This window comes from Callithrix jacchus, chromosome 16 (assembly GCF_049354715.1).
Source record: "Callithrix jacchus isolate 240 chromosome 16, calJac240_pri, whole genome shotgun sequence".
Taxonomy (NCBI): Eukaryota; Metazoa; Chordata; class Mammalia; order Primates; family Cebidae; genus Callithrix; species Callithrix jacchus.
The window spans coordinates 24,610,895-24,633,169 of NC_133517.1; the positions used below are offsets into that span (position 1 = coordinate 24,610,895).

At 35.8% G+C, this 22,275-nt stretch overlaps 1 non-coding gene across 1 annotated transcript in view; it reads left to right on the forward strand.

The window, feature by feature from the left end:
* The window catches only part of C16H8orf34 (uncharacterized protein C8orf34), a 451,907-nt gene that overhangs the window by 419,682 nt on the left and 9,950 nt on the right, over window positions 1-22,275 (forward strand). The window contains exon 12 of the transcript XR_144469.6: window positions 9,008-9,101. This is a non-coding gene — a transcript (uncharacterized protein C8orf34). The remainder of the gene's footprint in view (window positions 1-9,007; window positions 9,102-22,275) is intronic.

A 22,275-nucleotide genomic window follows, 5' to 3' on the forward strand; every position in this document is an offset into this window, starting at 1 on the left:
CATTCATTTTAAAACTGTATAATTTAAAATGGCTTATCAAATTCAAGTACTTCCAAATGTGGATTATCATAATTTTTGTACAGAAGTTAATCCATTGAAAATACCACATTACTAGGACCAGGCTGATGGTTCCTGCCTGTAATCTTAGAATTTTGGGAGGTCGAGGCAGGAAGATTGCTAGAGGCCAGGAATTCAAAACTAGCCTGGGCAACATAGTGAAACTCTGTCTCTAAAATATAAAAAAACTTGCCAGGCATAGTGGCAAACACCTATAGTCTCAGTTCTTCAGGAGGCTGAGGCAGGAGGATTGCTTGAGCCCAGGAGTTTGAGGGTGCATTGAGCTATGATCTTACCACTGTACTCCAGCCTGGGTGGTAGGTTAAGATCCTGTCTCTGAAACCACACACGCACACCCCCGCCCCCAGATGAATAATTGGGACACAGCATAGTACACTGGTTAAAAATCTCCTAATCATTAGTGAAATGTAGTAATTTAAATATATATGCATCAAGTAAGTATTGTCAATTTAAATGATTAAGAAGCCATAAAGAACTAGACTGAAATCAGGGATTTCATTTGAGGTTCCTCACACCCTTAGGAAGTTAGTTGGTGAGGGCCAGAAGGCAACGTGCACAGGAGTATGAACTTACTGACAGTGTGGCAGCTTCACAGTCTCTCAGGGTGTCAGACAGAATTCAAAGCACTTGCACCACGAAGGTCTTTTCAAATCTGTTGAGGCTGGATTTGCCAGATGTGTCATCTGAACCAGAAAGGGAGTCAATTTTATGCAACCAAATATCCTAGAATCACTTTGCATGCCAGTTTTGGCCTGCTTGTCTTGTTTCTCCCGTGCGGTATTCTGTGATCTGTGATATAAAGAAATTTCAATTCTACTTCTGATGGAGAGTGTATGACATTATTCCCTATAATCAATAAGAGAAAATTTACTTTTTATCATTCATAAAGATTTACTTTTTAAAAATTCAAATAATTATTATTAACTATCATAGTTTTATTTCACTTAAAAAACTAGAAACAAGGATCTTTCTTCAATAAAATCCTATTTTGTCATTTATATTCATTAAGAACAGAGACATGGCTAAATCATAATTTTTTAAAAAGTTGTAATCATGGCACTCATACAGATATAAGATGAACATGTGCCAAAGATTTATTTAACTGATAAATGAATGAGAGAACAAGTAAAGTGTTCCCATCAGTTCAAAGAAGAATTCCAGCCTTACTTACATAGTCATAAAGGAATGCTGAAATGACATTATAAATAGATTTTTAAAAACTGGCAAATTTAATCACTATCCAGAGGATAACAATCTGTTGCATTCCAACTTGCACTTATATGGACAAGAAGCATTTTCACTGCTGTCATTTTCTATAAATTCCATAGTTGTAAAATAGCTAAAGTCAGTGAAAGTCCCAGAGTTTCTGTAAAATCAGATAACTGGAAGGGCATGCTCAAAAAATGACTTGTTTTACATTGATAAACTCAATTATCTTTTGTTTTTTTTTCCCAAGTCTTTTACGAATTCATACTACAATTTCCTTGGAAAAAAAGCCACCAAGTGGAATGAGTTGAAGAAGAAGATGAAGTACAATCCAATGTATAGTGTAGGATAGCAAATTAGTCATGTCAAATTATTTATGTATTTTGCATTTACTTTGTAATGTTTTTCACAACCTACCATATTTTTCTGTTATTATTCCCACTCTCTTCTTTTCCTAGATCCTGTTAATTTATACTAATAGCTCCTAATCTTAACTAATTTTTATAATTCCCAAAAATAAATGGGTTTATAAGTATAATTCACTTAAAAATTGTAAATTTCAGCCCAGTTCATGCCTGTAATCCCAGAACCTTGAGAGGCTGATGTGGGCAGATTGCTTGAGTCCAGGAGGTAGAGATCAGACTGGGCAACATGGTGAAACCCTGTCTCTAAACACAGACACACACACCCCATATGGATTTCAGTCTGATAGTATGAACTATTTCATTAACAAATGCAAAATGAAAGTTATTTACATACTTTACAAATTTAGTTGTGTGTGTTATATAAAGGGAATTTCATTTTAATGGAAATGATTTCTAATGGAAGGATTAATTCTTTGTCAGTGGAAGCAGTCCATTAAATGTCTCCAGAGTGGAGTGTGACTTTGTTTTGTTTTATATGTACTATGCTACAGGGAACCTTATTTTACAGGGTAAAATCGAAGTGATTAAACCATCTTGAAAGACAAAAACTGATGTTTTGTGCATTATTGACATTCTTACAACAGATGAAAAGAAGTACCTAGTTGATTCAGAATTAAAGTAGCCAAAATGGTAGAAGTTTGAACAAAGGAGCTATTTTTTTTCTTGAAATACACTGAACTTTCAGTCCACATATGATAAATCACTGATTGGTTGCATTTAGAAGATCTAAAAATAAGCTGTTCATGTGGCTCAGCAATGCTGCTCAAGTTTGTAAAGCTCTTATTATGCTAACATATAGAATGATATATGGATTCAGAGCTAGCAACCATTTTCCATGTGATAAATATCACTATTCCCACCATTCCTAGTCCCTGTACATTTGCTATAATGATGGTGAAAATGTTTTAGAAAAAGAATAAATAGCATTTTTTCTAAAAGTAACACAAAGAAGTTACTCTTGGGAATATGAAAAAGTATGTACTGCACTCAGATACAGTTTAATATTCTTGTGGAAAATTTATGTGTGACTAAGTTGACAAAGAGGAACATGTCAGCTCTTGTATTTAAAAATGTTCACGATTTTAGCTCCTTGACCCCATCAAAAAGAATTATACGTAGCCTTATGGGCTGAGCTTTAGACATACACAGTGCTCCTGTTGGCGTTGATAGAGTGAACAGGTGTGTTATATTACTGGCTCTATTCCAGGGAAAACCAAAGTAAAACATTTAAATCATCCATTAACGGCAATATTTGTACTATCTTTATAATTCCAATAATTCAATATTTTAAAGTTCTTCCCAAACTTTACCAAGCTAATGTTCCATTTGTACTTTATGCAATTTGCAGTAAATAGAGAATAGCTGAATGCCGCTTATCTGTTCAGAAACAAAGCCATTAAAACCACAAAACAATTAGTAGTATTGCTTAATATTCTGAACTATTGCGGGAAAATAATAACAATTGACTTACGAGTCATATCTTTTTTGTGAAAACAAATTTTAATATTTCAATAAAAAAGCTAAATAACCAAAGTATTTTTAAATTAGAAACATTTTTTTTCATGATCACTTTAAATTTTTCTCTTTTAGAGGAATTACAGCAATTCTATTTTCCCTTACATATCCAAAATGTCTATTTTTCATATTTCTTCTTTGAACATTAGAGATTATGTTCCATTTTTTAAAAACTGCAGCAATGTGATTTTCCTTTCTGTTACATAAACATTTCTGAAATTTTGCTTCTGCTGTCTTCTCTATGGTTATGGAGTTTTAAATCTATAATTTTTACATTTATGCTATGTTTTTGGTATAGCTCTGCAAAACCAAATTTCATAATTAATAATTTTTTTAAAGCAAGTTAAATCCTTACAATAAACACTCATTTATACCTAAATAGTATATTCCAAGATTAAATATCTTTTTTTTTTTTTTTGCTGGACTTTCCCTGCAATAGTCCATCAGGTGCCTCTTGCATTCTACTATCTCAGGGAACCCAGACCTAGATAGGCACTACTTATGAAGTACAAGAGATCATCTAATCCAGTAACTATCCCGTTGTATCCCAAGAGAAAATTTAACATGCCTTAGATTCACCAGGATAAAAAGCTGTGCCTTCTGACCCCTGGCCAATGAGTTTCCACTGTGAAGTCCATCTCTCATATGACAGGAATTTAAGTTTTAATCCAATTAACAGACCATTTTCAAGAGCTGCTGGTGCTAAAAACCTTGTGCTTTTATTTTTAAAATGAAAATCACTTTTGAGGTTGGGCATGGTGGCTCACGCCTATAATCCCAGCATTTTGGGAGGCAGAGGCAGGAGGATGGCTTAAGCCCAGGAGTTGAAGACCAGTCTGGGCAACAAAGAGAGACCCTGTCTCTACAAGGAGTTAAAGAGAAAACTTTCATGGTGGCACGTGCCTGTGGTCCAAGCAGCTGCTGGGACTCTCCCAGTCCTGAGAGGGAAGAATGGCTTGAGCCCATAAGGTCAAGGCTGCAGTGAGCCTTGTTTGTGTCCCCACACTCCAGCCTGGGCAATAGAGTGAGATTATGTCTCCAAAACAGAAACAAAGACAAAAGAAGAGAAGAAAATTACTTTTGAGATTTGCTTTTCCTGTCTTTTGTAAAATCAAAATCTTGGGGGCCCAAAATTACTGAACTAACAGGATAAGTCAAGCTGGGAACTGCCCAAGGAAAATCTGCCTCCCATTCTGTTCAAAGCCGTCACGTCGCACACTGAAAGAGAGGCACATCAGATTGACTCCTTTGGAAAACCCTATCAGAAACTCAAAAGAATGCAACTATTTGTCTCTTACCTACCTGAGACCTGGAAGCCCCATCCCTGTTTCAAGCTGGAGCTGTCCCCACTATTCTGGAAGGAACCAATGTACTTCTTACATATGTTGATTGATATCTCATGACTCCCAAAAATGTATAAAACCAAGCTGTGCCCCCACCACTTTGGGTACATGTCATCAGGACTTCCTGAGGCTGTCGCAGGTGTGCATCCTCAACCTTGGCAAAATAAACTCTCTAAATCATTTCAGATATTTGTGCTTCACACTTTACATTATAAAGATAAACCTTTTTAGAACAGTTTTTGGTGTACAGAATTATTAGATAGATAATACAGAGAGTTGCTGCACCTCTTATCAGTTTTAACTATTTTTTATATATATTTTTTATTGCATTTTAGGTTTGGGGGTACATGTGAAGAACATGCAAGATAGTTGCATAGGTAGACAGGTGGCAGTGTGAGTTGCTGCCTTCCTCCCCTTCACCTATATCTGGCATTTCTCCCCATGCTATCTCTTCCTAACTTCCCACCCCCCGCTGTCCCTCCCCTATTCCCCCCAAGAGACCCCAGTGTGTAGTGCTCCCCTCCCTGTGTCCATGTGTTCTCATTGTTCAATACCCACCTATGAGTGAGAACATGCGGTATTTCATTTTCTGTTCTTGTGTCAGTTTGCTGAGAATGATGTTCTCCAGGTTCATCCATGTCCCTACAAAGGACACGAACTCATCGTTTTTGATTGCTGCATAATATTCCATGGTGTACATATGCCACATTTTCCCTGTCCAGTCTATCATCGATGGGCATTTGGGTTGATTCCAGGTCTTTGCTATTGTAAACAGTGCTGCAATTAACATTCATGTGCATGTGTCCTTATAGTAGAACGATTTATAGTCCTTTGGATATATACCCAGTAATGGGATTGCTGGGTCAAATGGAATTTCTATTTATAGTTTTAACTATTACTAGTGCTTTATGTTAGTATGGGGCACTGGTCGCAGATAACAGGCCAACACTGATATATTATTAGTAACTAAATCTGTACTATGTGCAGCTTTGCACAGGTTTTCCCTGTCATTTTCTCTTCCGTAATCGCATCCAGGATCCACCTTACATTTAGTCACTGTGTCTCCTTGGGCTTTTCTTGGTTGTGACCCTTTCTCACAACCAAGCTTTCCCTGTGTTTAAAGACCATAATCGTTTGTCACGAATACCCCTCAGATATTTTGCAGATTATCCCTCAGTTAATATTTGTGTGATATTTTCCTCAAAATTAGATTGGGCTAATGTGTTTTTAGGAGGAAGACCATGGAGGTAAAATCCAAAGTTCATCACATCCTGTCACAGGTACATCCTATAATATGCTTTATTGCTGTTGTTGACCTTGGTCACCTGGCTGGAGATAGGGTTTTTCAGGTTGCTCCACTGTAGGGTTATTGTTATTCTTTTCCTATCTATATTGAACTATTTGAGAGAAAATCACTAAACGCAGCCCACACTTAAAAAGTGGGAAGTTGTTCTATACCTCCTTAAGGATGGAGAAGCCACATAAATTATTTTAAATGCTTCTGTATACATATTTGTGTATTTTCATCAATTCATTTATTTATTTAACATTTATTTTTATCTATATGGACTTAAAGGTATTTTTTGTCCATTTTAGATAATGACCCAATACTGCCTTATTTATTTTGCTGCTCAAATTGTTCTGGTTTTGGCTACTAATAGCTTATCTTTTTGACATGCTTCCATCATTGTGTGTGTGTGTGTGTGTGTGTGTGTGTGTGTGTGTGTGTGAGAGAGAGAGAGAGTACTTTCTCGCTTTTTGGCACTACTAGATGCTCCAGCTTATCTTGTACATTTCCTCCCTCAGTCCTAGGGAGTCCAATCATTTATCCAGAAACCCTGGTTCTTTCATTGGAGAATGATTTTAGAAACCAAGACTGGGGTGGTAGGTGTGTTAATTGCTACTGAGTGTCATTGCTTCTAAGTCTTCTCAGCTGCCAGAGTAGAGAAATATATGTGTCTATGTCTATAATAACATATATATATGTGCAAATATGTATATGTGTGTGTGTGTGTATATATATATATATATATATATATATATATATTAATATGAGCCAAGCATGGTTGCTCACACCTGTAATCTCAGCTACTTGGGAGGCTGAGGTGGGAGGATCACTTAGGTCCTGGAGGTTGAAGCTAAAGTGAGTCATTATCTCACAACTACACTCCAGCCTAGGCAACAAAGTGAGTCTTTGTCTCAGAAAAAAAAGGAAATAAATTAATAAACAGAAATATATATCAACATTTCTATGTGTAGCCATCTGTATATATAGTAAAGTAAACATGAGTTCATACTGATGTCTTCAACTTTAATACATTATGCATGGAGTATTCTAGCCTCTTTCCCTAGCTTATCGGTAAATTGGCACACCAGCAGTGAGAAACCTGGCTCCCATCATCCATTTACTTTACTGTTCATTTCCAGAGTACATATATAGTGGTTTCAGAATTGTTAACCTGTATGCCCATGGAAAGCAAGTTTATCAACTAGAGTACAATGCATATGCATAGCTCCTTTAGCTTGTGATCTTACAAACTCCACTCATTTTCAAAGTTAGTTAGGTCAGCACCTTATTTCCTCCCCCTTCAGTGAGGTGGTTTCATACATCTATAGCACATTTATATTCCTTTTCATATATTGCCTTTCATTTTGGGATTCCCCAACTTCCTAATTGCTTTTTTTCATTTACATACATTAAAGTTTATGCTGTGGTATAAAATTCTATGGGTTTTGACAAAGGCTTAATGTCTTGCATTTGCCATGATAATATCACACAGAATAGTTTTACTGCCCTAAAATATTCCCTGTGCTTCAAACAAGCAACCCACCTTCCACTTCCAAACTTCTGAAAATTGTGCTTTTTTGAAACTCTAGACTGGGACTAAATGTCTCCAGAATTTGACATCAAAATGAAAGGCATGGGAGATAGAATATTTCTCTCATAAAGGAACTGTTTTAAACAAAGTGGACATTTAATGAATGGTGGTGTCATGTTTCGTAAATATCCAAGGGTTGTGGAACTTTATTTTTACCTTGTTAGTATTTGTCTGAATAAAAATAAAGCACAGTATCTCATGTTGGAGAAAAATATAATTGAAAGAGGTAGAGATGTTGAATGAATTTGAGAGATAAAGGGTGAACTGACAGGTCACATTGATTTTATGTTTCTAATTTTCAAAATACGATTGAAAACATTTTCTTGGGTCATAGCTCAATAAATTTAAAGTTGTTACTTATTTTGTTTTAGATAAGAACCATCTTTCCTTTCCCCTCTCCTTCCTTTTTACCCTTCATCCTCTCCTTTCTTCTCTTCTTTACTTCCTCCTACATAAATGTTTACCCAATAAGTCCCTATTTTGTGCCAGGCATATAATAGATGCTAGGAATGCATAGGTGAAAAAATTTATCCATGACCTCGAGGACCTTTCTTGTTACTTTTGAGGAAGGAAGAGATGAAAGTCTAATCATCACATGGTAATTATTCTATTGGTGTAATAGGCACATAAAGGAATAGAGGAGTAACTCTGCCTTGGAGGATCAGGGAAGACTTCCAGTAGAAGTGAAGTGACCCCAGAGCCTTGGAGTAGTGGTAATGTTTGGGACAGATAAAGAAATGCAATGTAGAGCTACCAGTTAATTATAGCTGGAGTGGTCCAGGAGGGATTGAGAGACTGGTGTGATAGAACGCATTAGACAAGTGTGGATCATGAAGGGCTTTGAGCTTAAATCTTACCTAGGGAATCATGAATAGAGCCACTGAAAAATTACAAGCAAGGTAGTAATTACATCATATGGCATCTTAAAAAGCATGCTCTGGCAGGTGACTGGTGGGAGAACTAGACAAGATATGAAACATGATCCTGGAAAGCTTCCCAGATGGCTATTACTACAGTCAGGGCGGGAGATAATGAGGGTCTGCTTTAGTTCAATGACAGAAGGGAAAGAGCAGCAAGGAAGTATATGAGAAATATGTTAACAAACATTAGAAAGTGAGAAGGGGAAAAAGGCAGGGAAGTAATACTAAAGAGTAAAATCGATGATGTTCTCTATATCCCATTCATCTTCATTCTCATTAAAGGGAATTTGAAAGCTTGATGGCAAAGAAGCACATTTTATCCAATTTTATATTGAATATTACATAATTATGTTTCTAAGAATAAGTGTCAACACTTCCATAAAAATATCGATTCATGAGGAACACAGTTCAGATATTTCTTTACTCCAAATGTTATTAAAAGAAGAATGTAAAAAATGAGTTTAGAATTTGTAGTATGTCTGTGACATGAAAATGAATTTAAACTTAGAGTTCTTTTTTAATGAGGAAATTATTCTGATGGTTTTTGTAGATGCAATTCATAAAGATTGAAGCAATTACCCAAATTAATGTTCGTGATATCAAAACAGAGTCAAACCTAAAATAAATGTGTTCTATGGCAGGATGAATCCTTAAAGCAACTGCAGGTAGTTCATCAACCATGGATCTTGCCAAGTGACACAGAAAGCGAAGGAGTGGAAGCAGAACAAGAGAAACGTGAGTAGACACTATTATTCATTGACAAATTTCTTTCACCAGAAGTAAATCCACAATAAAGGCATTTTACTTTCATAGCAATAAACAACTTCTGTAAAAAAAAAAAAAAAAATCCAGACTATTAGGAACCCATGTAAAGACAAGCTATTCTTTAGGTCTGTGTCTTGATTCAGTAACATCTTAATTTCGGTGCAAAGACTCATAAACTAAGTTTGTAAAAAAAACAAAAAAGGAATTGTTCTTCCTGAAGACCAACATAGTCTGTCTGGTCGGAATGTGAATCTTCTATAAATAGTGTAGAGTTAGATCAGTGATAATTTGCAATTATTTTCAAAATTTCAAAGTATGTCAGGACCAGCTGATTATTATATATGAAATTATCCTCATTAAATGAATATGTTTACATATGTAAACACTGTTCTAAGTTCACAAAACAAATATTATAAGATAAGAAAAAAAGACTAATAGCTTTGGTTTAAGTTGCTGTCTTTAATAAGTATTGTGATAAATGAATCACAATACTAATGCCATGGCTCAGTGTCTGCTCTCCAGGGTTTATTGAAATTGCAAGACATATGGGCCCAGAAATCTAGCTGAGAAGTTAGTATCAAATTTTATTTATTTATTCTTACCAGTGGTAGCCCTCAGATAGGAATGACAATTGCATTTGATAATGTAGCCCTCATGATAATTGGTATAAAATGATGAATAAATAATTCTCCTGAGCCATAACCATAAGAAATACTTATATGTTACACAGGTAGCATTATAATCATGCATCTGGGGAATCCAGGAAATTATGCTTCCAGGTTAAAAGGCATTTTAAAATGTTCTATCCCACTTCCATAGCTGCAGGCTTATGTGGCCAGAGGGAGCACAGGCATGAGAGTGAGGGCTCAGGTTAGAGAAGGGGGATGGAGGCCAAGGTTCACTCAGCTGTCACATTCAGAAATAGAGTGAAAAACACAGTGGTACTTTACAGATTCTATTAAAGGAAAACAACACTCATTTCTATATAAAACAACTGAAAAAGGCACAGAAAGTAGAATGTACTTTAAGCAAGTATAAAAGCAAAGAGTATTTTGGAAGTCCCTTAATGCAAGGAATCCTAAGTAAAATGGTCTGGAAAATTCAATAGTGTGGGATACAGAAAAAAAGAATCCCCAAGTATTAAAGTATTAATAGTGGCCTAAAACTTTTATGAAAAAAATGCAAACACACTCACATCCCTCCATCTTCCCACATATTTAAATAACATAAGCACTCAATGTAGTTTGGCCGTAGTGATTTTCACCATTCTTTTGAGGCCTTCGAAAATTTCAAGTTAAAATAAACCTTCAAGCACTGTGTTTGTGTGTACTGTATAAACACAGTATAGGAAAGTGTGCTAGTTTTACTGTTAGATCCTGCAAGAGGTGCCCAACATGGGCAAAACTTATAGCATGCAGAGCATGTTAATTATATGAATGTGCTATATTTTATAATGAACTAAAACTTGGACAAGAAAAGAATTCATCAAAATAGCATACTATATCCCATTTCAAATTTAGACTTTTAAAATTTTCCTTAAATCCATATATCTCCAATCAATATTAATAGTAGAAAACATAGCCTAATCATGTAAAGGATATACAAAGCCCCAGAACTTTCTTCAGCCCTTGTCCTCTAATACATATTGCCTTTCTGCATGTATTTTTACAATGTTTTGGCAGTAAGTTTTAATTTTATTCTCTTTTACTAGGGTGCAAGTTATTTGAAAGAAAGAGTCTATCCTTTTTTTCATCTTATTGAGACACATAATAAGCCTTCAATAAATATCAGAAGAATTAGTAAATGAATGAGTAAATCAATGGATAGATTTGTTTTTTTCCAACTTGTTTATCAGGACAGTTAGAAATTAAAAAATAAAACAAAATAAATAACAATTATAACTATAAATAATTGTTATAAAAGTTATTTATACTTCTATTAAAATTTTAATATTGGATTTATAGTTTATCCATGGATTTTGCTAAATGGTTTATCAATCACTCTAAAGAAGGCCATTCTTAAACTCTTGTAACCACAGACCTAGAACCAAAAATATTTGATCTCAGCAATATTGTACTGGGAGATGACCCTTGACAATGGTAAATTGCTTGAAATAAACTCAGGGTTTAAAATAATTGGGTGATAATAGAAGCCATCTGGAGATGGAATGCTAGTTAGCATTATAGCCAAGGTCCTAGCACAGAGATGCAAATGTTTTCAACAGTGGCTTCTATCAGCCAGGTGCTAGGATAGTATAAGTTGTAGCTACTGAAGCACTGGCACCTCCACTGATACTTGCAGTCAACACATATGTGGTTTGTAGAACAGCTGGATAGATATGCGTAGATCATCTCCCTCTTTCTTAGAAAGGAAATAAATGACATAAATCTTTGCAAGCCCAGTATCTGATTTAGAGTTTACAGGCTCATATCCTAGAAACTTATGAGTGAGTAAGATGACAAGTTTATCATTTTAACAACACCTGTTTCTTGACTTAGCTTTCTATAAATTATGCCTAGGTAATTTTATGGAATTCTCTAATTTCTCTTTAGACAAAATCATCTTGGCAGAAAGTTTCCAAATAATGTCAGGGGTAGTGTGTATTTTTTATTGCATCATTTAAAAATAAGACTTAGCTCAAATAAATTTTTCTAAATGAACACCTTTAGAGAAGATATTGTGAACAATTAAATAGGGAGATTTATAAACTTTTTTATAAGCAAGATAAGCAAAACCCTTGATTAAATAGATTTTTTTCTTTACTCTGCTTTTAATTAAAAAGTATAAATTCAAGTGTGAAAAAAGTTGTGTCAGGGTGTGTTTGTTTCTAATCTCTCAGGTTATGGCCTGATGTTACTAAACAAATCAAATTCCAAATACTTGAATCGATTGGGGTACTTGCTTAATATTCATATTCTGGGACTCTACTTTAGATCCTACTGAATCAGCATCTCTGTGATTGGGACTCTGAATTCTGTATTTTTCATACTTTGTCTGTTAATATTTGCTTATTCTAAAAGTTGAGAACTAGAAGAAAATTTTCAGTGAATCAGAGGGTTATGTTTTTCTAATTGGCTTCATAGTATTGTTAAACTTTGAGTCTTCTTATTCTAGGCTTCTTTCCTCATCTATAACTTAAGTTTGAGTATGAAACAGGAGGTTGGAGAAAAAGGAAGGCTGAAATTTGAAGGACTATACATGGAGAAGACACAAAAGACAGTGCATTAGTTTGTTTTCACACTGCTATAAAGAACTACCTGAGACTGGGTAATTACAAAGAAGTCTAATTGACTCACAGTTCTCCATGTCTGGGGAGACCTCAGGAAACTTACAGTCATGGCAGAAGGAGAGCAAGTGCTTTCTTCTTAAGGTGGTAGGAGAGAAAGAGAGAGCAATGAAAGTCACACATTTTAAACCATCAGATCTCATGAGGACTCACTATCGCTAGAACAAGGGGGATATCTGCCCCCATGATCTAGTTACCTCCCACCAGACCCCTTTCCTGACACATGGGGATTACAATTTGACATGAGATTTGGGTGGGGACACTGAGGCAAACAATATCAGACTGGTCCTCCAGACTGTGGGGTCAATGCTTACAAAATCAAGACATAAAACATCTAGAATCAATTTAGCCAGTACTCTCTAATTACATTTTAGATTTTTGAAAACACAAATAAACAAACTAAAAACACACAAGCCAACAAACAAGAAATCAAAACATGCCAAACCAACAAAACAATACATGTGTCAAATAAATAATAGCCACAGTGACAGATGAAAGCTAATGCTGTCATAAAATATTAAAACTCCCCACCTGGGTTTGGGTCCTAGATTCTTGATGCCTTATGTCTGTAACAGTAGGTGATTTGGCCCTGGGTCTCCTTAAGGCAGGGAGATTGAGATGATGACACTGTATAGAGCCTGTCACCTGCAAGGGCTGCCTTAGGTATAAAAAGGGAAACAAAATACCTGTACTCTCCAGCTGTGGAACAAGCCATGAAATTTGCTATGGCTCCTAGACTTTGAATGAAAAATATAAAGTTATGCATAGGGAATCAAACTCTCAGCTCTGTACTTCAGTTACGGGGTTCAAACTTACACTACCTGTATTGTTAGAGAAACTAAATAATAATAATTGGCCAGCTTCATTAAAATTCACAGGGTCCTCTCATATGGAAATGCAAGAACTGGGGCATTTAGAACTCTCAAAGATTTAAATATCAACTCCTGCTGGAGATGAGCTGTCAATCAAATTACAAACTTCATGGAAAGTTGCAGCAAAACAACAAAGTCAGCAAATGCTAGAAACTCTAAAACTAGCATGATCAGAATGGAAAGAAGTAAGACAATCAGGAAGGGATTATATTAAAAGTATGCTTAAGATACTTAAAGATATAAAGAAAAGAAAAAGCAATCATACTGAAAGAATTCTACAGTAACGAAAAAGACAAAGATATTTAAAAGATTATCAAGAACTTCTCTAAGTAAAAAAAAACAGTTACTGAAATTTAAAGCTTAATGTTTTAAATATCTTGTTAAAAAATTCTGAAGATAGAATCAGATGAATGAAAAATGGAAGGTTAGCAAGAAAGCAATAAAGAGATGGGAAATTCAAATTTCAGGTTAGGTGGCATGTGATGTGTGTGTGTGGGTGTGTGTGTATATATGTATTTATGCATTTATAAAAATACATACATGTCCTTACATATACACATATAGATACAGCTTTAAATATATATGTGTATATATATACATATACAAACATACATATACATTATAAGCTGTATATACTACAATCTCTAGAAGAGAAAATAGAAGAAAGTCAATGGTGAAAGATTCAGTGACTGGAAACTTTCCAGAATAATGGAAAGTTTTAATTCTCAAATTGGAATGCATGACAAACACTATTTATTTTGATATTCACATTGTAAAATACAGAGTATCACAAAGAAAGAAAATCTAAAAAACAACAAGAAAAAGCACAGAGATTGCATAAAAATAGTAAAGTTAGACAATAGAATTTTCATCAATTAAAACTACACACTACCAAAAGGCTGAGAGGAAATTTTGTGCCCAGAGAAACTTCCATGTATCAGTGATCAGCAGTCACAGGTCTTCACTGAAGAAATTGTTCTAGGTTATATTTCAGCAGAAAAATAATTGATTCCAGAAGGATTTTCAAGTATTAAAAAAAACAAATATTAGAAGAAATATTGGTAAACATGTCAAACTTTAAGAATTATCGGCAAACATAGAAAGGAACAAAATCATATCCTTTGCAGGGACATGGATGAAGGTGGAGGCCATTATCCTCAGCAAACCAACACAGAAAAGCAAACCAAACACCACATGTTCTCACTTATAAGTGGGAGCTGAATGATGAGAACACATGGATACATGCAGGAAAACAACACACACTGGGGCCCGTCTGTGGTAGGGTAGCGGAAGGGAGAGCATCAGGAAGAATAGCTAATGGATGCTGGGCTTAATACCTACAGGTGATGGGATGATCCGGGCAGCAAACCACCATGGCACACTATGTAATGTGGTTCACTTATGTAACAGACCTGCACACCCTGCATGTGCACTCCTCAATAAAATAAAAGTTAAAGATTTAAAAAATTACTGGCAAAAATAAAAAATATTAATTTCCAATAGAAAACAGGAAATGAGTGGGAGAAAAATATGGTACATATAAAAATGTCTAAATAAGTCTAAATAGTTCATAATTACAAAAACCTGGTATAAGAAATAAATGATGGTGTGAAAGTGCTGCTTAATCCATTTTAATTTATTATTAATATGATAAATGTTATATTCGTAAGCTATGAGGGTCTTGAATAAAATAAAACTCATATATGCACACAGGTTGAGTATCTCTTATCTGACATTATTGGAACTAGAAGTGTTTCAGATTTTTTATATTTTTGATTTTGGAATTTTTTTCTCTTTTAAAAATTTCTTTGAGACAGTATGACAGGGTCTCACTCTCACCCAGACTGGAGTGCAGGGGGGACAATCACACCTCACTGCAACCTCTGCCTCCAGAGCTCAAACAATCCTCCCATCAGCCTCCTGAGTACCTGGGACTACCGACATGTACCACCACACTTGGCTATTTTTTTAATTTTTGTAGAAACAGAGTCTCACTATATTGCCCAGGCTGGTCTCAAACTCCTTGGCTCAAGCAATCCTCCCTCCCTGAACTCCCAAAGTGCTGGGATTACTGGTATGAACCATTGTGCCCAGTATTTTATTTTTCTGGCTCTTGCTCTGTTACCCTGGCTGGACTGCAGTGGCACAATCATAGCTCACTGCAGCCTCAGTCTCCTGAAGCCAAGTGATTCTCCCACTCAGCCTCCTGAGTAGCCTGGACTACAGGTATGTTCCACCACACTTGGATAATATTTGTATTTTTTGTAGTGACAATATTTCACCATGTTGCCAGGCTGGTCTTGAACCCCTGGGCTCAAGTGATCTGTCCACCTCAGTTTCCCAAAGTGCTAGGATTACATGTGTGAGCCACATGCCTAGCCAGATTTTGGAATCTTTGTATTATACATACCAGTTGAGTATCCATAAAAATCCTAAATCTAACATCTGAAACGTTGTAGTCAGATTTTCCTTTGAACGTCATGTCAATGCTCAAAATGTTTTAGATTTTGGAACATTTTGGAGTTTGGATTTTCAGATTTTTGGATTAGGGGTAGTCTGTATGTGTACATACATATACTGTCGAAGTAACTGTTAATTTTTCTTTATTCTATTTTTATTCTGTTTCTTAGGCTGCATAATCTAAATTGACCTATCTTCAAGTTATTTTTTCTGATGACAGTTAAAATTTGCTGTTGAACCCCTCTAGTGGATTTTTATTTCAATTTCAGAATTTCTAGTTTGTTCCCTTTATAATTTGTATCTCTTTATTGCTAGTATCAATTTGGTGACCCATCATTCTCATACTGTAATTTATTTGACATAGTTTCTTTAGTTATTTGAATACATTATAGTAGCTAATTAAAAGTCTTCATGTAGTAAGTTCACCATCTGGGCTTCCCCATGGGCAGTTTTTATTGACTGCTTTTTCTTTTTCTATTTATGGAAATACTTTCTTGTTTCTTGGTATGTCATTTATTATTTTTGTTTTGTTGTTCAAAACTGGACATGTAATATAACATAATTTGGAAATTCTGGACTTTACACCCTCTTTCCCAGGGGTTGTTATTGCTGCTGTTTGTTTTGCTGTTGCTGCTGCTGTTGTTCCTTTGTCTAGCCACTTCTGTAAACTAATACAGGTCAAGTCTAAATTATCTGTTGTACTCAGCCACTAAAGTCTCTGCTCAGTAGCATAGGCGTCAACTAATGATTGCACAGGTGTCAAGCCATTTCATGAACACTCAAGCAGTTATTAACTCTTCTTCCGCAGAGCCTCTGTGTCACTCAGAGGAAAGATATAGAGCTTTATGGAGTCTTTCCTAATAGGTGCACAGCATTGCATATCTCTGTGGCCTCCTATGGAAATCTCATTCACTAGATTTTCTTGTAAATTTTTTTGGTGAGCTTCTTGTTTACCCCAGCTGGTATCACTCTCTTAGACAGCTGTAATGTAATTCTACTGTCCCTGATTGTTTCTGACAAACATCCTAAGGGCAGAGGTTCTTACTGAGTGAGCTTTAATTCAAGTGAAATAAAAAACAGCCTTTTAAGAAGGGATTTTCCAGGCAGCTTCCCTATAAGTCAAGGAGTGACAATTTTCTGAGGGTGCAGCATTTGGGAAAACCTCAAATACATCCTTCCCCCTCTAGCATTTGCTAGGCTGCCTGGGTCACAGCTCCTGTCATTGTGAGTCTACTCATTACTGTGAATATTAAGACCACTGCAGAGCTAGCGAGAAGTATATTGACAAAGGGCAAGTTAAAACTCCACATAACTCACTGTTGCTATTGAGATTCGGCTGCTTTTCTTGAATTAATGTTCTATGTGTTGTTGCAAGCCTTTGTTTTATTGCCAGAGTTCTGAAAAAAGTTGATTCTGATGATTTTTTGTCAGTGTTCTTATTGCTTTTAAGGGGCAAATATTTATTTGTGTTCTCGTAGAATGGCTATGCACTTCTATTTTTAGAATACCTATAATTTGCAGAATCCCTATTAACTTTTGGAAGAAGAAGTGCTCTAAGCTCTTAGGAGAGGCTAATCTAATCATCTTACTCTTAATTCTCTCAATTTAGTTTTGGGGAAATTGAAGTTCCAAGAGATTGTAGACATGTTCATATGACTTAGTTAATGGCAGAGGCAGGACTAGAAGGAAGGTCTCCTGATTGGACTCAGTGTGCTATCCATTTTCATTGACCCATGCTTCACTCATGACTTCCCTTCACATTACTAGGAGTGACACAGTTTACGCTATGACTCTTGAGAGCAGAAGAACTTAGTGCAATATGTGGAGCCATAATATTCCATTGGCCACCCAGAATGGGGCCAGGTTTTCACCTTGAAAAAAATTTTTTTCTCCTTAACTAACTTCAGGTTACTTCTTTCCAGGCAGAGTCCCAAGATTTGTATTTGAGCAATATTTGAGACAGTGGTACTAGGGTATTAGAGTTGATTATGTCACCAGGCCCAAGATAAGGTACTAACAGATTGATCTAGCAAATGAAGGCATAGAAGGGGTGAGAAAGAAAGCTGTATGGGATATAAAGGCTAAAATTAGTTGATAGTCAATTAGGTCAGACAAGTGTCAGGATTTCATGAGACAGAACTCTCCAGATTTTCATAGTATTAGGATTGTGCCATCAGAAATAGGCACCGGAAATCTGGGTACACACATGTCAGGAAATAAGTGAAACAGGACTTTGGTGCTTTATCATTATTTAAAGGTCAGCTGTGTCATCTCACACAAGTGTTTGTAGAGAAAAGATACACACTGGAAACAAGAATAAAACAACAATATTAGTACAATAAAAATACATGACAATGACTAGAAAAACGAGCTCTTAAAGAAAAAAAGACAAAACTTTCTAGTAAACTGTAGTAGGTGCTTTCAGAAGATCAAAGTAAATATTGATACTTTTTTTCTTTTTAAAAATCGTATTCATTTAGTTGGTTTTTAAATAGAGACAAGGTCTAGCTATGTTGCCCAAATGGGTCTCAAACTCTCTGAGCTCAAGTGATCCTCCTTCCTCAGACTCCCAAAGTGCTGGGATTATGGATGTGAACCACCATGTCTGGCTTTTTCCCCTTTATTTAAACATAGTCTCACTCTGTCACACAGCCTGGAGGGCAGTGTACAGTGGCATGATCACAGTCACTGCAGCCCGGACCTTCCCAAGCTTGATAAATTTTTAATCCCACGTCTTCACTTTCAACATATTATGAGATTTAGAAAGTTCTAAAGCTTCTACTAAAAAGTTCAGGGCATCTAAACTCTGATCAGATAAGTCTCTAGATTAAGTATATCAAACATCTGTATATTTGTTATGTTACTATCATAAATATTTTAGGATTGATCTTTGACCAATAAATATAAAAGTGAGGTAAAAACAATTACTATGAATTATTTGTTCAAAGCAAAACATTCCAATGCCATATTGCATTTTTTCATTGTAATACTGGTTGTAGAGAATTATTTGGATCTGAATAGCTTTTCTGCAATTTCCAGAGGGCAAATGCCTCTGAATCATTCGTGGGCTATTCTTATTTTGAAATATTCCTCATGTTTGTGGTAAAACTCTGATATTATGAAAGGTCCAATTGATTCCTAAGGCCCTAGAAAAAAGTTTAAAGGATAACATTTAATAACATATAAAACTTAATCTCACCAAATAAAGTATTATTAAGTGTAATGGAAAAATGTGTCAAGTTGCTCAGTAATAGATAAGGTAACACACTTCAGACTACCTGCTTTGTTTATTAACATGTCTTAGGCATGTGCGGTAGTCACCAGAAAATTTCATAGGAAGCATCAGAGAAGCCTGTATTTAAACAATAAGATGACAGAACTATTCTTTTACAATGCATAATTATTTGGATTGGAGCAATGCATGGAGTTTAAATCTTTAAAAGTTAGAATAGAGGAGACATGATCCCATTTTTTATTTTCAAAAATCAGAGTTATAAAGGAGTGGCACATGTTTTTAATTCTTTTATTAAACACTTTTTATTTGTCTCGGAATATTCTTATATTTGCTCTAGGTGTGGCCTAAAACCACAAACGAAGACCTAGTTCATTCTTTAACCTTGGTGGACATAGCTTATAAGACAGCCTTATATCAGATGGAGCATATCTTTCACGTTTAAGAATGTATTGGCTGGCTGCAAGCAAAGCCTATTGTTTGTCTCTATCAATTGTTTTGTGTATTTCTTGGTCACTGCAAGAACTTGAGCATATTCACACCAGCGAAGCTGTTTCATGATTTTCTTTGGCTCTCTTTGCAGCATTGACCTGCTTCGCCTTCACAAATCAAAAGACATCTTGGATTTTTGTCCCAAACCAGGAATTTAGTTAAGGTTTTCAAATAAGTCTCATATGCCCTATGAGCCAGATTACCTCCTTAAAGCAATCATATTTGTGGATCTTGAAAAGTCAACATGCATGTACTGCGTAGCTACCGCATGGTGGGCTCTCTTGTGTGTTTCTCCCTACCAACTTATAGAGAAATACATAAGCATCTGAAGCATTAGGCATACTTTTTCCTGAGAGAAACAGAATGTTAAAGAAACCATAGTAAGGAAATATCACATTAAGTTGACAGTGGATACACGAGATTAGAGAGATCTCCATGAGGCAAGTGGTGTTTGAACCGAGGGATGGATACGATTTTGAAGGGCAGGGATGCACAAGAAGGTCACAAAAGCAGGAACCATAGCATGGGGAAGGACACAAAGACAGAAAGAACATTAATTACACTTGATGGCCCAGGAAACATAGCAATTAATACTGTCTGGGGGAGACAGATCAGATACAGGAGGTGAGAGGGAAATATGTCTGGAAAACTAAGTAATAAGAAGAGCAGAGAAGGTCCAGGTTGTAAGAATAAGAAGTGTGAATTGATGAAGTATATGGTGGGGAAATCTTTACATAGGGAAGAACTCTGATGACAGCATTTATATCTGTAGCTTTGGACTCAAATAAGGGTTCGAAAAATTCAAAACTTGAGGAGGCCCAGGTGTCTGGCTCTTTGCATATGTCATGAATTGATGAGAAGAAAACTGTATTCTAAACTACCTCTTTACTAGTGCTGACTCAAGGAGTAATTATCTCCCTGAGACATGCTATTTGTACAAAAGACTATAGAATGATTTGGGTTTTTTTAAAGCTATCTATCTTCTTTATTAGGCAGAGAATAAATATGGACCCATAGTGCAGCCTAGCTCATAGGAAAATGAAACAAATAATTTTAAAAGTCCTTTTTAAAATTGTGTTACTGAGCATAGTTATTAATCTATAAGCTAAACAACAGTAAATATATGTAGCTCTGGGTTGTATTTTTAACTCTTTAAAACTTGATTAATTTTAGAATAAGCCCTTACCTGAAGTTCTAAAGTATACATGACCACTTCCTATAAATGCATTGCATATTAATAATACCCACACAATAAACTGTCACAGGTATTAAATACGATACCACTACATGGCACATAACAATCAAAATTTAATAAATGTTACTTCTGTTCCATTTCCTCCTCCTTCAGAAATGCATTTGTTTCTCTATAAGCCTTAAAATGTCAATGGCTCATAATGGACTTTAAGGAGAAACGGAATGCTGTAATTCTAAATATCTCTCCAAAAGAGATTTGGTGGATCTATTTTATGTTAGTGATGGCAGCAGCAGACCATCTGGAGAGGCTGCTGTGAAGATACCAGACTTGAGTATCCTTGGATGTTAACATCCACAGGGTCTTGGAAGCCATAAGGACAACTGTATTTAGTTTATCTGCTCTCCTACAAGGACTTCAGTCTTCTGCTTATTATTAGGTTTCTATTTACTTTTACAGATGTAATTGTTGACATAATATTCTTATTCCTTTATACCGTTTTGTTGCCAGCCACTTAAGTGCTCACTCTAATTTACTAATGACTCACCTTTTTTTGTGAGCATACACATCTGCCACTTAACTTTTTCAGTGGGAGGCTAATTCTTTCTTCCGGAGGTTATCATGAAGTGGAAACAAACCTGCGAGTCAGAAGACTCAACTAAGATCTTGCTTCTTCCCTGTGGTCCCAGACTAGTAAGTTGCAGAGAAACGGCTTGCACTCAAGGGCGCCTACAATTGCTCAATTCTCGGATTTCAACTACCAGGGATATGCTAACTACAGGACAGTGAAGCAGAATGCTTTCCTCTAGGGTTCTCTGCTAAACAGTTTCTGTGTTTTACTTACTAGGAATTATTTCTTTTTTCACCTGTAAAACTACAGCTCATTTTTCTGCGTCTCTTAATTTTGGCTTCTACATTCAATTTGTGCCTCTAATACGCCTTAGCACTACAGAGGAAAGCTTTTATAGTCCTGATTTGGGGCAAAAAGAGTGAGCTCTCTATTAGACGAATTTATGGGTGATATGTTTATCTTATGCAATGCTCCTAGGTATTCTCCCAAGCTGGAGGAAAGAGTTTTGGAGCCAGCCATGGTGGTGCATGCCTGTGGTCTCAGCTATTGAGAGGCTAAGGCAAGAGCCCAGGAGTTGGAGTCCAGCTTAAGCAACTTAGCAAGTGAGACTCAAAAAAAAAAGAAAGAAAGAAAGAAAGAAAGAAAGAAAGAAAGAAAGAAAGAAAGAAAGAAAGAAAGAAAGAAGGAAGGAAGGAAGGAAGGAAGGAAGGAAGGAAGGAAGGAAGGAAGGAAGGAAAGAAAGAAAGAAAGAAAGAAAGAAAGAAAGAAAGAAAGAAAGAAAAGAAAAGAAAAAGAAAAAAAGAACCCATTACTCATGATTTTCTTCATGTAAATTATTTCATACTTACTAATTTGGGGACCCAGAGCTATGCCATCATTGATCCCAACCTACTAGCATTTCATTCTCCTGTTTCTTCCTACTTCAGACTTAAGTGAAGAAAACTCATGAATTTAGTTTTCCAAATTCTTCCAGCAGATGGTATACTGTATTTCCATTGTTTGAGCTGGTATAGAAGTTGTCTGGCATGGTCTCATAGGA